Source organism: Mus caroli, unplaced genomic scaffold, assembly GCF_978045245.1.
Source record: "Mus caroli unplaced genomic scaffold, Mus_caroli_1 scaffold_6, whole genome shotgun sequence".
In the NCBI taxonomy this organism is placed as follows: domain Eukaryota; kingdom Metazoa; phylum Chordata; class Mammalia; order Rodentia; family Muridae; genus Mus; species Mus caroli.
Window position 1 is genome coordinate 11,083,370 of NW_028227261.1, and position 15,247 is coordinate 11,098,616.

At 42.0% G+C, this 15,247-nt stretch overlaps 1 pseudogene; it reads left to right on the plus strand.

Moving 5' to 3' along the window:
* Positions 1 to 13,372: 13,372 nt before the first annotated feature.
* LOC147004126 (thioredoxin domain-containing protein 15 pseudogene) lies at positions 13,373 to 14,852 on the plus strand (annotated as a pseudogene).
* Positions 14,853 to 15,247: the final 395 nt, after the last annotated feature.

Consider the following 15,247-nt stretch of genomic DNA (forward strand, 5'->3'; position numbering starts at 1 on the left):
ACACCTCCAGGTCATTTTTAAATTTTAAATAAAGTTTATTTATTTCAATTTTTTAGGGAACATGATCTTTGACTGCATGTTGCTCTGTAGAGTTCAGAAATGCAGAAACTATAGCACCCAGACAATGGTAAAAGATATTCTGGAAAAAAATTCTGGAAGGAAGAAAAGTGCCCAGGCAGTTACAGGAGCCTGAACCTGCATAGTGCAAGAAGTGCCCTTAACTGGAGAACCACATCTTTGATTCTCAATTAGGAGTTGTGGAGACATAAATCAATAAATATTGGGACAGGATTCACGGAGCATGAAGGCTACCTTCTTAGAGTGTCAGGGTAAGTGCCAGCACAGTCAGGAAAGACACTTGCACATAAGTGAGGTGAGAAAGATATTTTGAGAAATTTGACAGTGGGACACTGCTTGTGAAAGACATTTTCACATAATTATGTACGTGACAGCTTACAAGCATGAAAATGAGTCACTCAAAAATAGAAAAAAGAAAACATCTTCAATAACCAGTGCTGGTCTAACTAGCAGTCTGCATGTAGAAAAATGAAAATAGATCCACATTTGTCACCTTGCACAAAGCTCAAGTTCAAGTGAATCAAGGACCTCAACATAAAACAAGACACAATCCAGGAAATAGAAGATAAAGTTGGAAAGAGCCTCAACTGTCACAGGGAGAAATTTCCTAAAAAACTCTAATGGCTCAGGCTCTAAGGTCAGGAATTGACAAATAGGACCTCATGAAACTAGAAAACTTTTGTAAAGCAAAGGACATAGTAAATAGGACAAAGTGGCAACCTACACATTGGGGAAAAAAATCTTCTCTATCCCCACACTTGATAGAGGGCTAATATCCAGTATATATAAAAGACACAAGAAGCCAACCATCAAGACAACCAAACAACCCAATCAAAAAATGGGATAGATACCTAAACAGAGAATTCACAATGGAGCAACTGTGAAAGGCTGAGAAACTTCAAAAGAAACGTTCAAAGTCCTTAGAGATCAGGAAATATAAATCAAAGCAAAACTGAGATTCCACCTTACACCAATCAGAGTGGCTAAGATAAAAACTCAGGTGACAGCACATGCTGGCCAAAATGTGGAGAAAGAGCACCACTCCTCCATTGCTTGTGGAATTGAAATCTGGTAAAACCATTCTGGAAATCAATCTGGAGCTTCCTCAGAAAATTGGAAATAGATATACCTGAAAACCCAGCTATACCACTCTTGGGCATATACACAAAAGATGCCCCACCATGACACAGGAGCTTGTGTTCCACTATGTTCAGAGTTGCCTTGTTTGTGATAACCAAAAGCTGGAAACAAACCAGATACCCCATAGTGGGCGAACTGATACAGAAATATGGTTCATTTTCACAATGGAATATTATTCATCTTTTGAGAACAATGACATCATGAGCTTTGCAGGCAAATGGACTGAACTAGCAAATTCCATCTTGAGTGAAGTAACTCAGACCCAAAAGGACATGCATAGTGTGTACTCACTAATAAATGGATATCAGCCAAAAAAAAGTATATAATACAACCTAAATGACTAAAGAAGGTTAAAAAGCTCAAGGTTCCAAATGAGGATGTCTCAATCCCACTTGGGAGAGAGAAGAAAGCAGTTATGGGGGAAGAAGGAGGGAGGGACCTGAGTGGGAATAGGGACAGAGAAGGGAAGGGGAAACATGATCAGGCATTGTGAGGGATGGTGGGGGGGGGTAGGACTGAATCCCTGAGTCCCAGTAGAAAAAATGGAAATAGACAGCCTCAGGTGGTAGTCTATGGAGGTCCATCTCACATGTTCCAAAGACCTAGGAGGTGAGAGACTCCCAGGACTCAAAGGGAGAGACCTCGGATAAAGTGCTCTACAGTGGTGAGGGGGGACTTGAGAGTCCACCTCCAGTGGAGGGACAGGTATCAAGTGGAGTTGCAGTCCTATATGCACAATCTTTGATCCAGAATTGTTCCTATTTGAAGGAACTGCAGGGACAAAACTTGAGAAGAACATGAGAGAAAGGATGTCCATGGACAGGACCAAATTAGGATTCAGATCAAGGAAGGGGAGGCACAGGGCCCTGACACTGTTACTGATACTGTGGTGTGACAGGAGCCTGGCATGGCTGCCCTCTAAGAAGTCTAACAAGCAACTTAGTCAGATGCAGATTCTAGCACCCAACCAATGGATGAATTGGGGAAAAGCCAGAAGCAGCTGAGGAGGAGGGTGGCCCCATCAATATGCCAGCAGTCTCAACTGGACTGGACTCCCCAAGATCTCTCAGAAAAGGGACCAACAACCAGACAACATGCAGCAGCTGACATGATGACCATGATAAATAAACAGTGAATGACTGCCTGGTCTGACCTCAGTGAAAGAAGATGCACCTAACCCTCCAGAGACTTGAAGTGCCAGGGACTGGGGAGGCCTGTTGGAATGCTGAGGTATGGGGATATCCTTTTGGAGGGGTGAGGAGGAGGGATGTGTTGGGGTGCAGAGAAAATTTTAGAAATTTTATTTAAAAACTCAAGTTAAGTGTCTTTAGTGTAAAAATGACACTTGACTTGTATACAACTTCTATATGCAATTTTATGAATAGTGTTACTATGAATATATTTTATGCTGAGAGCATATTGCATAAAATATATTGGCATACAAAATCAAGAAGGAGAAATGGTAGAAACTCACTGGTGGCTGCCAGGGCAAATATATATATACACATGCACAAAATGAGTCATTTGAGGATAATGCCCTTGGAATGATTCCCTCATTATATCAAATCTGTTAAATACTATCACAGTTGGACATCTTCCTCAACAAGCATGGATCTGCATTGTGGCATTGTTCCAGGAAGTTCTCAGGTTACCAATCAGTAATAAATATGAATACAATGACATTATCAGACCTAGCTGTTATAGACTTCATCTCTGGCCACCACTCTTGAAGATTCACATGAAAGACAGAATATGTGATAATGGTCTCCTGCCATACATACCAATACACATACAAACACATATATGTATACATACATACATATGTTGATGCATAAATAAAAACATAAGAATTCATTCTGAACATGGAGATACTATTACTGAAGAAATCATGTCATGACCATGATATCAGCAAATATTCAGTGCTTTTTATGTATTTCATTGACCTTATATTTCTCTCATGTCAAATATTTCTCTTGGCATTTAACAGGTATATGAAGGATGTCTTTCAATGCCCCGGCCTCAGAAGTATAGATTGACAATGGGAAAAAGGGAAATATTGATTTCCTAGGAACAATAAACACGAGGCCAGGGAATAATCAAGAGCAGAAACCCAGGCTCTCAGTGTTCCTTCTAGCACTTTCTCAGGAATAATCAAATGCAGCACCAAATTCACAAATTTCTTCTGAAAAAAAAAAAAACCCACAAAAAACTTGCACAGAAAACAGTGCATAATACAGAAAGAAGGGGAATATGTTACAGTCATCATACAAAGCTGACCTTACCTGGGTCCAAAAGCAAATGACCACAAAAACATGCACACAGAAAATAATAACAGTATGGGTGCACCAGGGTAACTTTTAAAAAGTTTCTCTCTAACAGATGCAGAAAGTTAACTCAACTTGATTTCATGACAGTGACTCAAAACTGTTTCAACAAGCACAAACCAAACAACTCAAGGCATAAATTATGTACAATCAGTGGGAGAAAGCTCACTGATAGATATATGTCAATATATCTATGAAAGGCCTAGGGCAAAATATCACAGTGGATCACTATGAAAGCTCTGAAGAATGTGGAACAGAAGGAACATTACTGAGTCTAATGAGGATAATAGCCAACATCCTAAGCCTATCCCTACACACACTGAAGACAGCTGTCATCATTCTACTCTACTCAGAAGACAAACAAGGATGTGCAAAGCCCCCGTGCTAATTGATCACAGTACAGCAGTGCTTACAAAGAGCAAGTAAGTCTTAGAATATTTTCAATGATCAAATAAGGATATGAGGAAGGCAAGTTTTCTCGAAATACAAGAAAGATAATTCTTTAAATCAAGACCTGCAAGTACCCCAAGAGAATAATCCAATCTGATAAAATACTTAACACGATATAGAATAATACAAGAAAAATACAAAAAAATATATATACCGTTTGGTTTTATACATTCCTAAAGAATAATCTGATAACTGAGAAGACCACTCAGTGTCTAAAAGGTTCTTGGATATGCTGATTTAGCATACAAACTGCTAAAAAGGGGCTCTGTAGGCTGATGGGTGTAAGGTGTCATTAATGGTTCTCCCTAGGTGCTGACCCTTGTGCTGTAATACCATCCTGTCTGACAATGTATGTTGACCGGTGTAGTACTGACAAGTAGGTACCAGAAACTTTACTGGTTTGAACTAAAGACAGGCTACAGAAGAAATAAAGACATGGCACTGGAAGCTCAGCCCGAAAAAGTGAATTTATAACTGACATACTGCCATATGTAGAAATACGGAAATACATTAAATTGTTGGTGCTTTCAGCCTAAGTCAGACAAACATGGTTTGAAAAGGGAAACTGCCAATTCAGAGAGAGCTGAATAAAAAGCCAGCAGTGGGGAAAAGGCAGCAGTGTAAAAGAAGGAGGAAGTGGAGTTGTGGAAACCCATGCTGTCATTTACCATGGAACACGGAATTATGAATAAATGACAGCATGGATACCCATCCAAAACCTTCCTCAGAACATACATGAAACACAAGGATAGGATGAAAACATGAATAACAAGAAACGGGACAGGGAAAGCAGAGATGCTAACTGTGTAAGCACTCTGGGACACTTCAAGTGCGAAGGCCATTCACCTGAAAAGGAAAGCACTAGGAGATTTAGATAGCACAGATTAGAGTAAACTCTAGGAGCTTAGTAATACCTGCAAGACCAAAACAACCAGATAATGCAAATCCTCTACCAGAATGTTTCTCTGTGAATATTCTAACAACTGTAATATGCATGAAATGAGTATAATCCCTAATTCATGTGATGGAAAATTTACTGACAACAGGAGTTTCTGTAAAACAGAAATTGGAGATGCAGGGAAAAATACATTGCTGTCATAAATTTACAATATGTAAAAGTTGATGCTATGGTTATTTGTAGACAGCATCAAGTGTGTAATAAAAAATGGGCATAGGAATACATGAATTTTCAGGGAGTAATGAGAATTTTCAAAGTATGTTACTTCATGATTCTTAGCTGTGACATACAGACTGAGTATTGTTGTCATTTCTACCAGCAACAGACCATAAATTCCTGCTCCAGTGACAGATGCTGTACTTTAAATTCAAAAGGAAGAAATACATAAAATGAATGTGTATCCTGGAATTGTTTTGTCTAATTGTATAATAGGAAAAGCACATCTTCCATTTCATGGAGACTGAACAAGAGCTCATTCTAGAATGGGAAGAATAACCCATGCGTTTACATTCTTCCACCATGAAGTCAACATGAACACTAGGGCTTCGACTTTAAATCTTGCAACTGACATTACCTTAAATACACACCTGATTCTGAATAGACACAATTCCACATGCTTGAGCCTTCCAGTCAAAGTTTACTACCACTTGTTTCATCACATCCGTTTTAAAGTAGATAAACTCAAATTGCAACATGCAGTGTTCAAACATTGGGACTCTTGAGTACTAGAACACCATACCATTGTAGCCTAGCATTCCCTAGGAAAGTCTCTCAGATATTGGATTCCTGTACTCCCACCTGTATCTGCCTATTGTCACATCTAAGTGCTGTAACAATGTTTATCTCTTTCCAGATGTCTTGTCCTAGCCCTTACCATCAAAAGAGGTGATATTATATTAGCATACAGTAGTACTAAATATTTATCCATAGCTTAAAATCAGGAGAGCATGGAATCATATTTTTCAAGCCCTGAGAGAAAATAACTGGCAACTGTAATGTTAAATTCAGAAAAGTGGCTACAAGTATTGACAGTGTAAAACGTATATTTGAACTTAGTATATATAAGTTTAGACACCTTTTTACTCAAAAACCTAAATAGAAAATAATCTAATGAAAATATGCACAAAAGAATAATACATAAAAATTTCATGAGAACTTCGGAAATAACACATTTGATGTGAAGAATGAATGAATATAAGAAAAGTAGGAAATATTCCTCATGTTCCACATAGTAAAGCTCTCTCTCTCATACAAGGAATTGAGACAATATGAACCATATTTTTGCCACTCATAATGCCCACAAACCTAGATTGTAAATGCTAAGGAATACAGCCTCACAAAGAACAGATTTTCATTGACCAATCATCAAGAAGTTCACAATGAAAATGTTGGTAGAAGTCAGAATAGATAGCACAGCTATCTACATAATGAATACTATTATTTGTGAATCTTGGTTTTCAGTTCAGGAAGAAATTCTGCCAAACTAATCTATTGTGTAGGGATATTCAAGCCTGTTCCGACTTAGGGTGTGGTTCAAGCACCTTGTTCAAGCACAAGACACACAACTTTCCTCACTGTGGTTGGAATACAAGCAAGCCTTTAGGATTTGCTTTAATCCCAAATAACGAAAGTACATTTACTAAGTAGAAGGAGGTGCACATGTTTGAAAGTGTTGTCTAATTGAATGGCAGAAAATGTGAAATATCAGAGAAAGATCTTAGAGAACAGGATATGCCCAACACTCCTGAGGTGAGAGAGGAAGGGGAAGCTACTTAAGGGAGAGAAAGACAGTACAGGAAGAAGAGAATGGTAAAGGAATACAGTAGAGTGCATGGGCAGCAGTACAGTACAGTTGAGAGAGTAGAGCCACATAGAGAGAGAAGGAAACTGTTTTACTGGGAGAGTTTTACAGAGTCAGATTGAAGAGGGAACATGCTAGGCACGGGCAAAGACAGAATGAGCAGGAGAAAGAGAAGGAGCCAGAAGATTAAAAAAAAAGATTGCTACAGTTAATTAAAGGCCAAGCAGAGCAATTCAGTGTCTGAGAACCAGGCTGAATGAGTCAGCTGGGAGAGTATTTTGAGCCTGAACAGCTGAGTTGACCCATCCAGTTAAGAGTTGAAATGAGGCTAGGCAGTGGTGGTGCATGCCTTTAATCCCAACACTTTTCTGAGTTCGAGGCCAACCTGGTCTGCAGAGTGAGTTCCAGGGCCCCCAGGACTCTACACAGAGAAACCATGTCAGGAAAACCAAAAAAATAAAATATTTTTTTAAAAAGTAGTTGAACAAACAAGAAAGGGGGAGTTTAATCAGCAGGAAATTTCAGAGGCTGAAAAAACTCTAGGACTAAATAAGATTATTTAGAGGCTAGAGGCTTACAGGACTAGGCCATGGTATTTAGACAGAGGCAGTCAGCCTCCCAGACAATAATTATAATAGGAAAATAAAGGTTAGTTTTACAGTCCTGTGGAAAATCTAATACCACTCACTATAAAAGTTTTCTAGAAGGTAAGAAGAGAAGAAACACACCTCAGAAAACAAATGGAAAGAGATTTTAAACTAAACCAAACAGTCCAGACAAGGCAGGAAAGTGATTATTCCATCCTTTTTTCTTTTAATTTTTATTTGATAATTTCTTCATTTACATTTCAAATGTTAACCACTTTACTACTTTTCTCTCCAAAAATCCCCTATCCTATTGCCCCACCCCTGCTAACCAACCAACCCTCTGCAGCTTCCTGGCCCTGGTGTTCCCCTTTACTCTGGCATAGAAGTTTCACAGGACCAAGGGCCTCTCCTCTCATTGATGACAGACTAGGCCATCATCAGCTACATATGTACCTAGAACCATGAGTCCCACCATGTGTTTTCTTTGGTTGGTGGTTTAGTCTCAAGGAGCTCTAGGGATACTGGTTAGTTCATATTTTTGTTCCTACTATGGGGCTGTAAACCCCTTCAGCTCTTTGGGTAATTTCTCTAGCTCTTTCATTGGGGACCCCGTGCACTGTCCAGTGGATGACTGTGAGCACCCACTTCTGTATTTGTCAGGCACTAATAGAGCCTCTCAGGAGACAGCTATATCAGCCTCCTGTCAGCAAACTCTTGTTGGTATCCACAATATAAGAAGGCCAAATTCAACAAACTGCATCAGTGTGAACACAATTCAAGGACTTAAAATCATGTAGACTGGACCGAAGATGTGATTCAGAAAGCAAGTGCATCTTCTGGAGAAGAACAACTCAGATCAGACCATTCACTCTGTCAACAAATATTGTGGATGGACTCTCTGGTGGTAGCATTCAGTGTCCAGAAACTGCTATTCAAACTGGGGCAGGAGGCAGAGTTATCCAAGGCCATTCCCAGATTTGTATCCTGTGTGCTACAATCTCAATCTGCCAGGCATGGCTTGGCCTCTAATAGCATAGTGGCAAGGCTATCTGTGGGTAACAAAAGGCTTTCCTGTTCAAGCTGAGGCCAGCTCTTCAGGAAAAACATACATAGACTAAACTGAGAATCTGGCTAAAACCCAATAAGGAAGGTCACAGGCCCTGGGAGGGAATCCAGGACTGACATCTGCTTCATGTGTAAATGGCCCCTTTCAAACACATTAACTGATGCTGATTTCAGTCTGGGTAAAAGAAACATTGATTTCGATGGGCAACAGCAAATTTCCCAGCATCAAAATTAATTAAATATTGACATGAACTGACAGCTGACAGCACTACCTACCATGGGAAATCCATATCATCACATCTAATATTCTTAGTGAAATCTTTCAGAATCATTAATGAAACAGAAGCTGGCAAAACCAAATTCATGTCCTCTTTGTACTGGCAGGTGAGCCCCACCCCACCCCTTGTTCAAAGCCTCTAACACACCTGGATCCTTCGATAGAGTCTCCTTGGGCTTTACCATCTAGGGCTCTTAGATTTGATTTATATTCGTGCAGATTTGGCTGAGAAAATGTAGACCTGAAAATGGGAAAATATCGTTCAAAAAGGACCTGGACCTTTTCATGTGACAAAAATGAAAGATGCCAACACCAGGTGAAAGGATAAATATGAAGGAAAGAGAAGATATCATGAGAATGTCTCTTTTTCCCTGAGGATTTCAGTTTATCCTAGAGTCAGTCACACAGTTAACACAGAGTCCTTTCCCAGAAACACTGAGGAACAAGGAAGAATGTAAGAAAACTATTGTGACAGGCAGGATCCAAGCATTTCCACACCTGCAAGACATCCACAGTGCAGCACTCAACAAACAATGACTGTGCATGGGCAAAGTGCTTTTCATGAAACAAGGAGTTATTTTCCTTAAGAAAGTGAGCAATCATAATTATTCCAAAGGTGAAGTCTAATTTTGTCCTAATCCATAGTAAGTTTTCTATTTATAAAAATAGCTTGGCCTAGAGTCATCCTCTCACAGCATGCTGGGCTGAACCTTGGAAGGATTCAAAGAATTCAGGGGGAAAGGCTAACTGGGGTAACTATTAACAAATCAATGAAGAAAGGGATTGGGATGGTGCTTTCTTGGCTCCTGGTTAACTCTTGGCCTGACCCTCTATTCTTCTTCTCATCTTCAATTCCCTCCCCCCCTCCCCCCACCTGATGAACTGGTTCAGTCTGGACCCAAAGAAATAACTCTGAATGCTTTCTCCCTCATGCTGAAATGCCAAAAATTAACCCCACCACCAGCCCAAGAACCAGGTATCTTCTTGCAGCTCTGCAGGGTGCATGTCTTAGGAAAATAATAAAGCCTCACAGAGAAATGACAAGGGCTTATAAAACCAGCTGTAGGAAGTGACCAAAGTCCATCTCTTGGTCAAGATGTACTATTTTAAAAAGCTTTCCAACATCGTAGAATTGTTTTTTCTCTGAGGACACGAAGGGTTAACAGAACCTACTAAATATCTTCTCCTCAGTTGTACATTGCTGCAATCCTGTCTTCATGCTTCAATGAAACCTAAGGTATAACATTAATGACTAAGACTATGAAGACACATCTCTGAATGCTGTATTTACAACAAAGACTGCATATACCTCAGTGTGAAACTAACGGAGACTAAAACTTTGTTAGGTTAATGTTAGTATTTACAGTTGGTGCTTTAAAATGTAAATTTTCTAATTCAATTAAATCTCTACCTATTGCCCCATATGACAAAGATCTACAAAGCTCTCTCAGGAGGCCTACTCAGTTCCCTGGAGAAAGGGAAATGAAATGGCAAATGGAGGAACAGGGGAGTTATGAAAGCATGAACGAGAAGCCAGGTGTGGTGGCACACGCATTTAGTCCCGACACTCAGGAGGCAGAGGCAGGCAGATTTCTGAGTTCGAGGCCAGCCTGGTCTACAAAGTGAGTTCCAGGAAAGCCAGGGCTATACAGAGAAACCCTGTCTCGAAAAACCAAAAAGAAAAAAAAAAAAAAAAAAAAAAGCATGAACAAATTTGAATTACAGGAGCTTTATAAAGGCTTTAGCAAAGACAAACCTCCCGGTATATAAACTCCAGATGCAGCCAAGGATCTACAAGGATACTTTAGAAAAATATTCTGGCAACCATAAAATTGATTAAAACATCACCATGAACCCAATTCACAGGATCTCAAACTTCCTGACAATGGTAAGATATCCACAACAGAATTGTGAGAGTAGTGACAGAAAATGTACCCCAGCTCCACAAGCCTGCCCTGCTCCTGCCCATTTCCCAGCCCAACAGCTCCTCTGACCTGGAAGGTGACAGGACCATCTGTTGAATGTCATAGGAGGGGCAACTGCAGCTTAAGGAAGTTTTCCGGTCCGCAAATACTGAATTGTGAGAATGGCAGCAAAAATGCACCCCTGCTCCACACCCCTGCCAAGCTCCTGCCCATTTCCAGTCCAACAGCTCGTCTGACCTGGAAGATGACAGGACCAGCTCCTGAATGTCCTAGGATGCCAGCAAAACAACTGCTGCTTAAGAAAGTTTTCAGGTACCGCAAATACTAGGTACTAGTCTCCCTCCAGGACTTCCTGACCAACAGGCAGCCAAGGTACAAGGAGAATGCTGAAAAGGCAGGACTTCCTGTCACTTCCTCCTGGTTCCTCAGAGCCACTCCTTCTGGACCCGCCCAATACTCAGCAGTTTCCTGCAATTCTTCTAAATGCACTTCCTTCAGGACTTCTTAATTAATTAGCTTCCCAGTTCTTCAGAGCAATTTTTCTTTTTTTCTTTTCTTTTTTTTTTTTTTTTGTGGTTTTTCGAGACAGGGTTTCTCTGTGTAGCCTTGGCTGTCCTGGCACTCACTTTGTAGACCAGGCTGGCCTCGAACTCAAAAATCCGCCTGCCTCTGCCTCCCAAGTGCTGGGATTAAAGGCGTGCGCCACCACGCCCGGCAGAGAAATTTTTCTTGGTTTGGATTATTGCTTGCTTGCTTGCTTCCTTACTTAATTCATTGATTGATTTTTTGATTGGTTGATTCTTCGTTTTTATTTTGTCTTTTTCTTAAACTTATCTAATCATGCAGGAGGCCTACCCTCCCCATCAGGAACCACTTCTCCAACTCTGTTGCAGGCTGCATTTCACACAACTTCTCTGGACCTACTCTGCACAGCTTCCCCACAATGTTGCTGCCAGACTAGACCAGAGCTGGACGTACTAGAGTACTGCACCTGGGTTCTGAGAGTTTTACAGAATCAGAGTGAAGAGAGAACATGCTAGGAACAGGTGAAGACAGAATGAGCAGGAGAAAGAGAAGAAGCCAGCAGATGAGAAAAGATTTCTACAGTTAATTTAAGGCCAAGTGGAAAAATTCAGTGTCTGAGAGAAGAACTCAGCTCGGAGAGGAGTTTGAGCTGGAAAAACTGAGTTGAATTTTAAGACCTCCGAAGCTGGGCCTCCAGTCAAGTACCAGGATGAGCTGGCCAACACCCCAATGACCTGAGAGAAAACCACACCTGATGCAAACTGCAAGAGATTTTATTATCAGCTATCTGAGGACGAACCCCTCACGCCCTGCAGGGCAGGGGAGTTCGAGGGAGCAGGGACAGTAGGGAGCTTTTAACAGCTAGCTGAGGAGTTGGGAGGAGAGTTGGGAAGAGTTGGGAAGAGTTGGGAGGAGTTGGGTGGAGAGTTCTTCTCTTCCAGGTGTCCTTGTTGAAATTTACAAGACAGGAGTGGGGAATGAGTGCTTTTTGAATTTTAACTCTTTGTCCTCAGCACAGGAAGGCAGGCATCTCTGGTTGTAAAGTATAGAAACAAAAAGGCTTTTTGCTGGCTATAGAGAACAAAGAACTTCTTTCTAACTGTATTTTTTAAAATTTATTTATTTATTTATTATACGTGAGTACACTGTAGCTGTCTTCAGACACACCAGAAGAGGGAGACAGATCTCATTACAGATGGTTATGAGCCACCATGTGGTTGCTGGGATTCAAACTCTGGACCTTCAGAAGAGCAGCCAAGTGCTCTTACCCACTGAGCCATCTCACCAGCCCTCTAACTGTATTTTTAAATATCAGGGAAAACAAGCTTGGGGAAATGTTTTAGGGGCTCTGCCTTTCAGGGAGAAATGCTTTAAGCCTGGGTCTCACTGAATCAGCTACTTAAGCATTGAGAAGGAATAACAAAGGGGGAGTGTGGGCTGGTGAGATGGCTCAGTGGGTAAGAGCAGGAAGACCTGCTCTTCCGAAGGTCCGGAGTTCAAATCCCAGCAACCACATGGTGGCTCACAACCATCTGTAACAAGATCTGATGCCTTCTTCTGGAGTGTCTGAAGACAGCAACAGTGTACTTACATATAATAAATAAATGAATAAATCTTAAAAAAAAAAAAAAAAAAGAAAAAGAAAGGGGGAGTGTGCCAGGCATGGTGGTACATGCCTTTAATCCCAGCACTGGGGAGGCAGAGGCAGGTGGATTTCTGAGTTTGAGGCCAGCCAGCTCTATAGAGTGAGTTCCAGGACAGCCAGGGCTATCCAGAGAAACCCTGTCTCAAAAAACCAAAAAAAAAAAAAAAAAAGAAAGAAAGAAAAAAGAAAAAAGAAGAAGACGAAGAGAGCGAGCGAGCGAGCGAGCGAGAGAGAAGAGAAGAGAAGAGAAGAGAAGAGAAGAAAAGAAAAGAAAAGAAAAGAAAAGAAAAGAAAAGAAAAGAAAAGAAAAGAAAAGGGGGGAGCTTATTCAGCAGCAAATTTCAGGGGCTGAAAACACACTAGGCCTTAGATAATACTATATGGAGACTAGAAGCTTACATGACTAGGCCTAGGTTAATAGATGTAGGCAGGAATCCTCCCAAATTACACTGACAATAGGAGAATGAAACTTACTTATACAGCCCTGTGGTAAAAAGTAGACACTGCTCCGTATAAAAGCTCTCAAGGGGACCGCCCGACTTCAAGATGGCGGCTGCGGCGTCCGCCAGGAGTCAAGATGCGCTCTGAGCTCTCCTCCCCTTAGTCTCGCTGGGGCGGGGGGCGCGACTCCGGTTGCCGTGTGCGCGGATTTTCTACCACCGCCGTGGCTGTCGCCGCGGCTCCCTGTCGCGCCATGCAACTCCTCTGCTGGTGGCAAGTCCTGCTGTGGGTGTTGGGCCTTCCGGCCCACGGCCTGGAGGTTGCAGAGGACAGTGGTCACACGTGGCGGGAGGAGCGGCCTGTCCCTGCTCTCCAGGTAGGAGCTGTGTATCTGCATGAAGAGGAGGCTGCTCAGGGCCATCGGGACCAGGCAAGAGCAGCGGAACCCACGGAGGCCTCTCTGGGTCCGCGCGGAGATCCCATGGTGGTGCTGTCGGTGGTCCCCGGGGCAGCTGAGGACCAACGGAGTACCGAGGCCCACGATGGCACCTGCAGTGCACAGGGAGAGGAGGACCTGCGCTGCGGCCGAGAGAACGTCTTCGGGCTGCAGGGTGCAGGCGGCTTCCCGGATCGGGAAGAGGAGTACTATGCTGAGCCTGGAGTGACTGAGGCCGAGCCCGTAGCCAGCGAGGATGCCAACAGCACCGACAGCCTCAAGTCCCCCAAGGTGAACTGCGAGGAGAGGAATGTGACCGGGCTAGAAAACTTCACTCTGAAGATTTTAAATATGTCCCAGGACCTCATGGATTTCCTAAACCCAAATGGTAGTGACTGTACACTGGTCCTCTTCTACACCCCGTGGTGCCGGTTTTCTGCCAGCCTGGCTCCTCATTTTAACTCCCTGCCCCGGGCGTTTCCAACACTTGGCTTCTTGGCTCTGGATGCATCTCAGCACAGCAGCCTTTCTACCAGATTTGGCACTGTAGCTGTCCCTAACATTTTGTTATTTCAAGGAGCTAAACCAATGGCGAGGTTTAACCATACAGATCGCACTCTGGAAACACTGAAAATCTTCATTTTCAATCAGACGGGTATAGAAGCCAAGAAAAATGTGGTGGTAACACAGGCTGACCAGATGGGCCCTCTCCCCAGCACTTTGATAAAGACTGTGGATTGGTTGCTGGTGTTTTCCTTGTTCTTTTTAATTAGTTTCATTATGTATGCTACCATCCGCACTGAGAGTATTCGGTGGCTGATTCCAGGACAAGAGCAGGAACATGCAGAGTAAAGACAGAACTGAACCGGAACAAGAGGGGTCTCAGCCCTTTGTGGACTTAGCATTACAGTCGCTAAATGTGCGGACTTGCAACGGAAATCAGATTCAAGAATCATGTTCTTGTTGGACTACTGAAAAGCTGAAAAGATTTCATATAAATGTGTTTTTCCTATGACAACTAGCAGGTACAAAAGTGTCCACTAGAATTGACTGTTGTTGCTTTTTAATACTTGAACATAATGAATTTCTCTTCTAGTGTCGTCAAACAGGAAAGTGTTGTCTCAGAAGAAGAGCTAGGATGGGAAGTATGGGCAGGGACGGGAAGTGCGGGTCTACCACAGGACCAGGTGAAAAATAAAGTCACTGAAACAAAAAAAAAAAAAAAAAAGCTCTCAAGGATAGAAGAGAAGAAACATACCTCAGAAATAAGACAACCAGACTCAAAACTAAAGCAAACAGTACAGAGAAGGTCAAAAATAATTATTCCACTCTAATGGGGATTAATGCAACACAGAGCATCAATAAGAACACAGGTCAAGGACAGGAAAACATTTAGAGTGGACAGAATAGGTGATTCAGAAAGCAAGTAGACCTTCTGGAGGAAACCACCTCCTATCAGACCATTCACTCTCAACAGACATCTTACACACCCTCACGGTAATTTCCATAGTGACAAAAACTGCTAGGCAAATTGGGGCAGGAAGCAGAGTTATCAATGAATATACTCAGGTTTGCAACCTGCTTGCTGCAAGCTG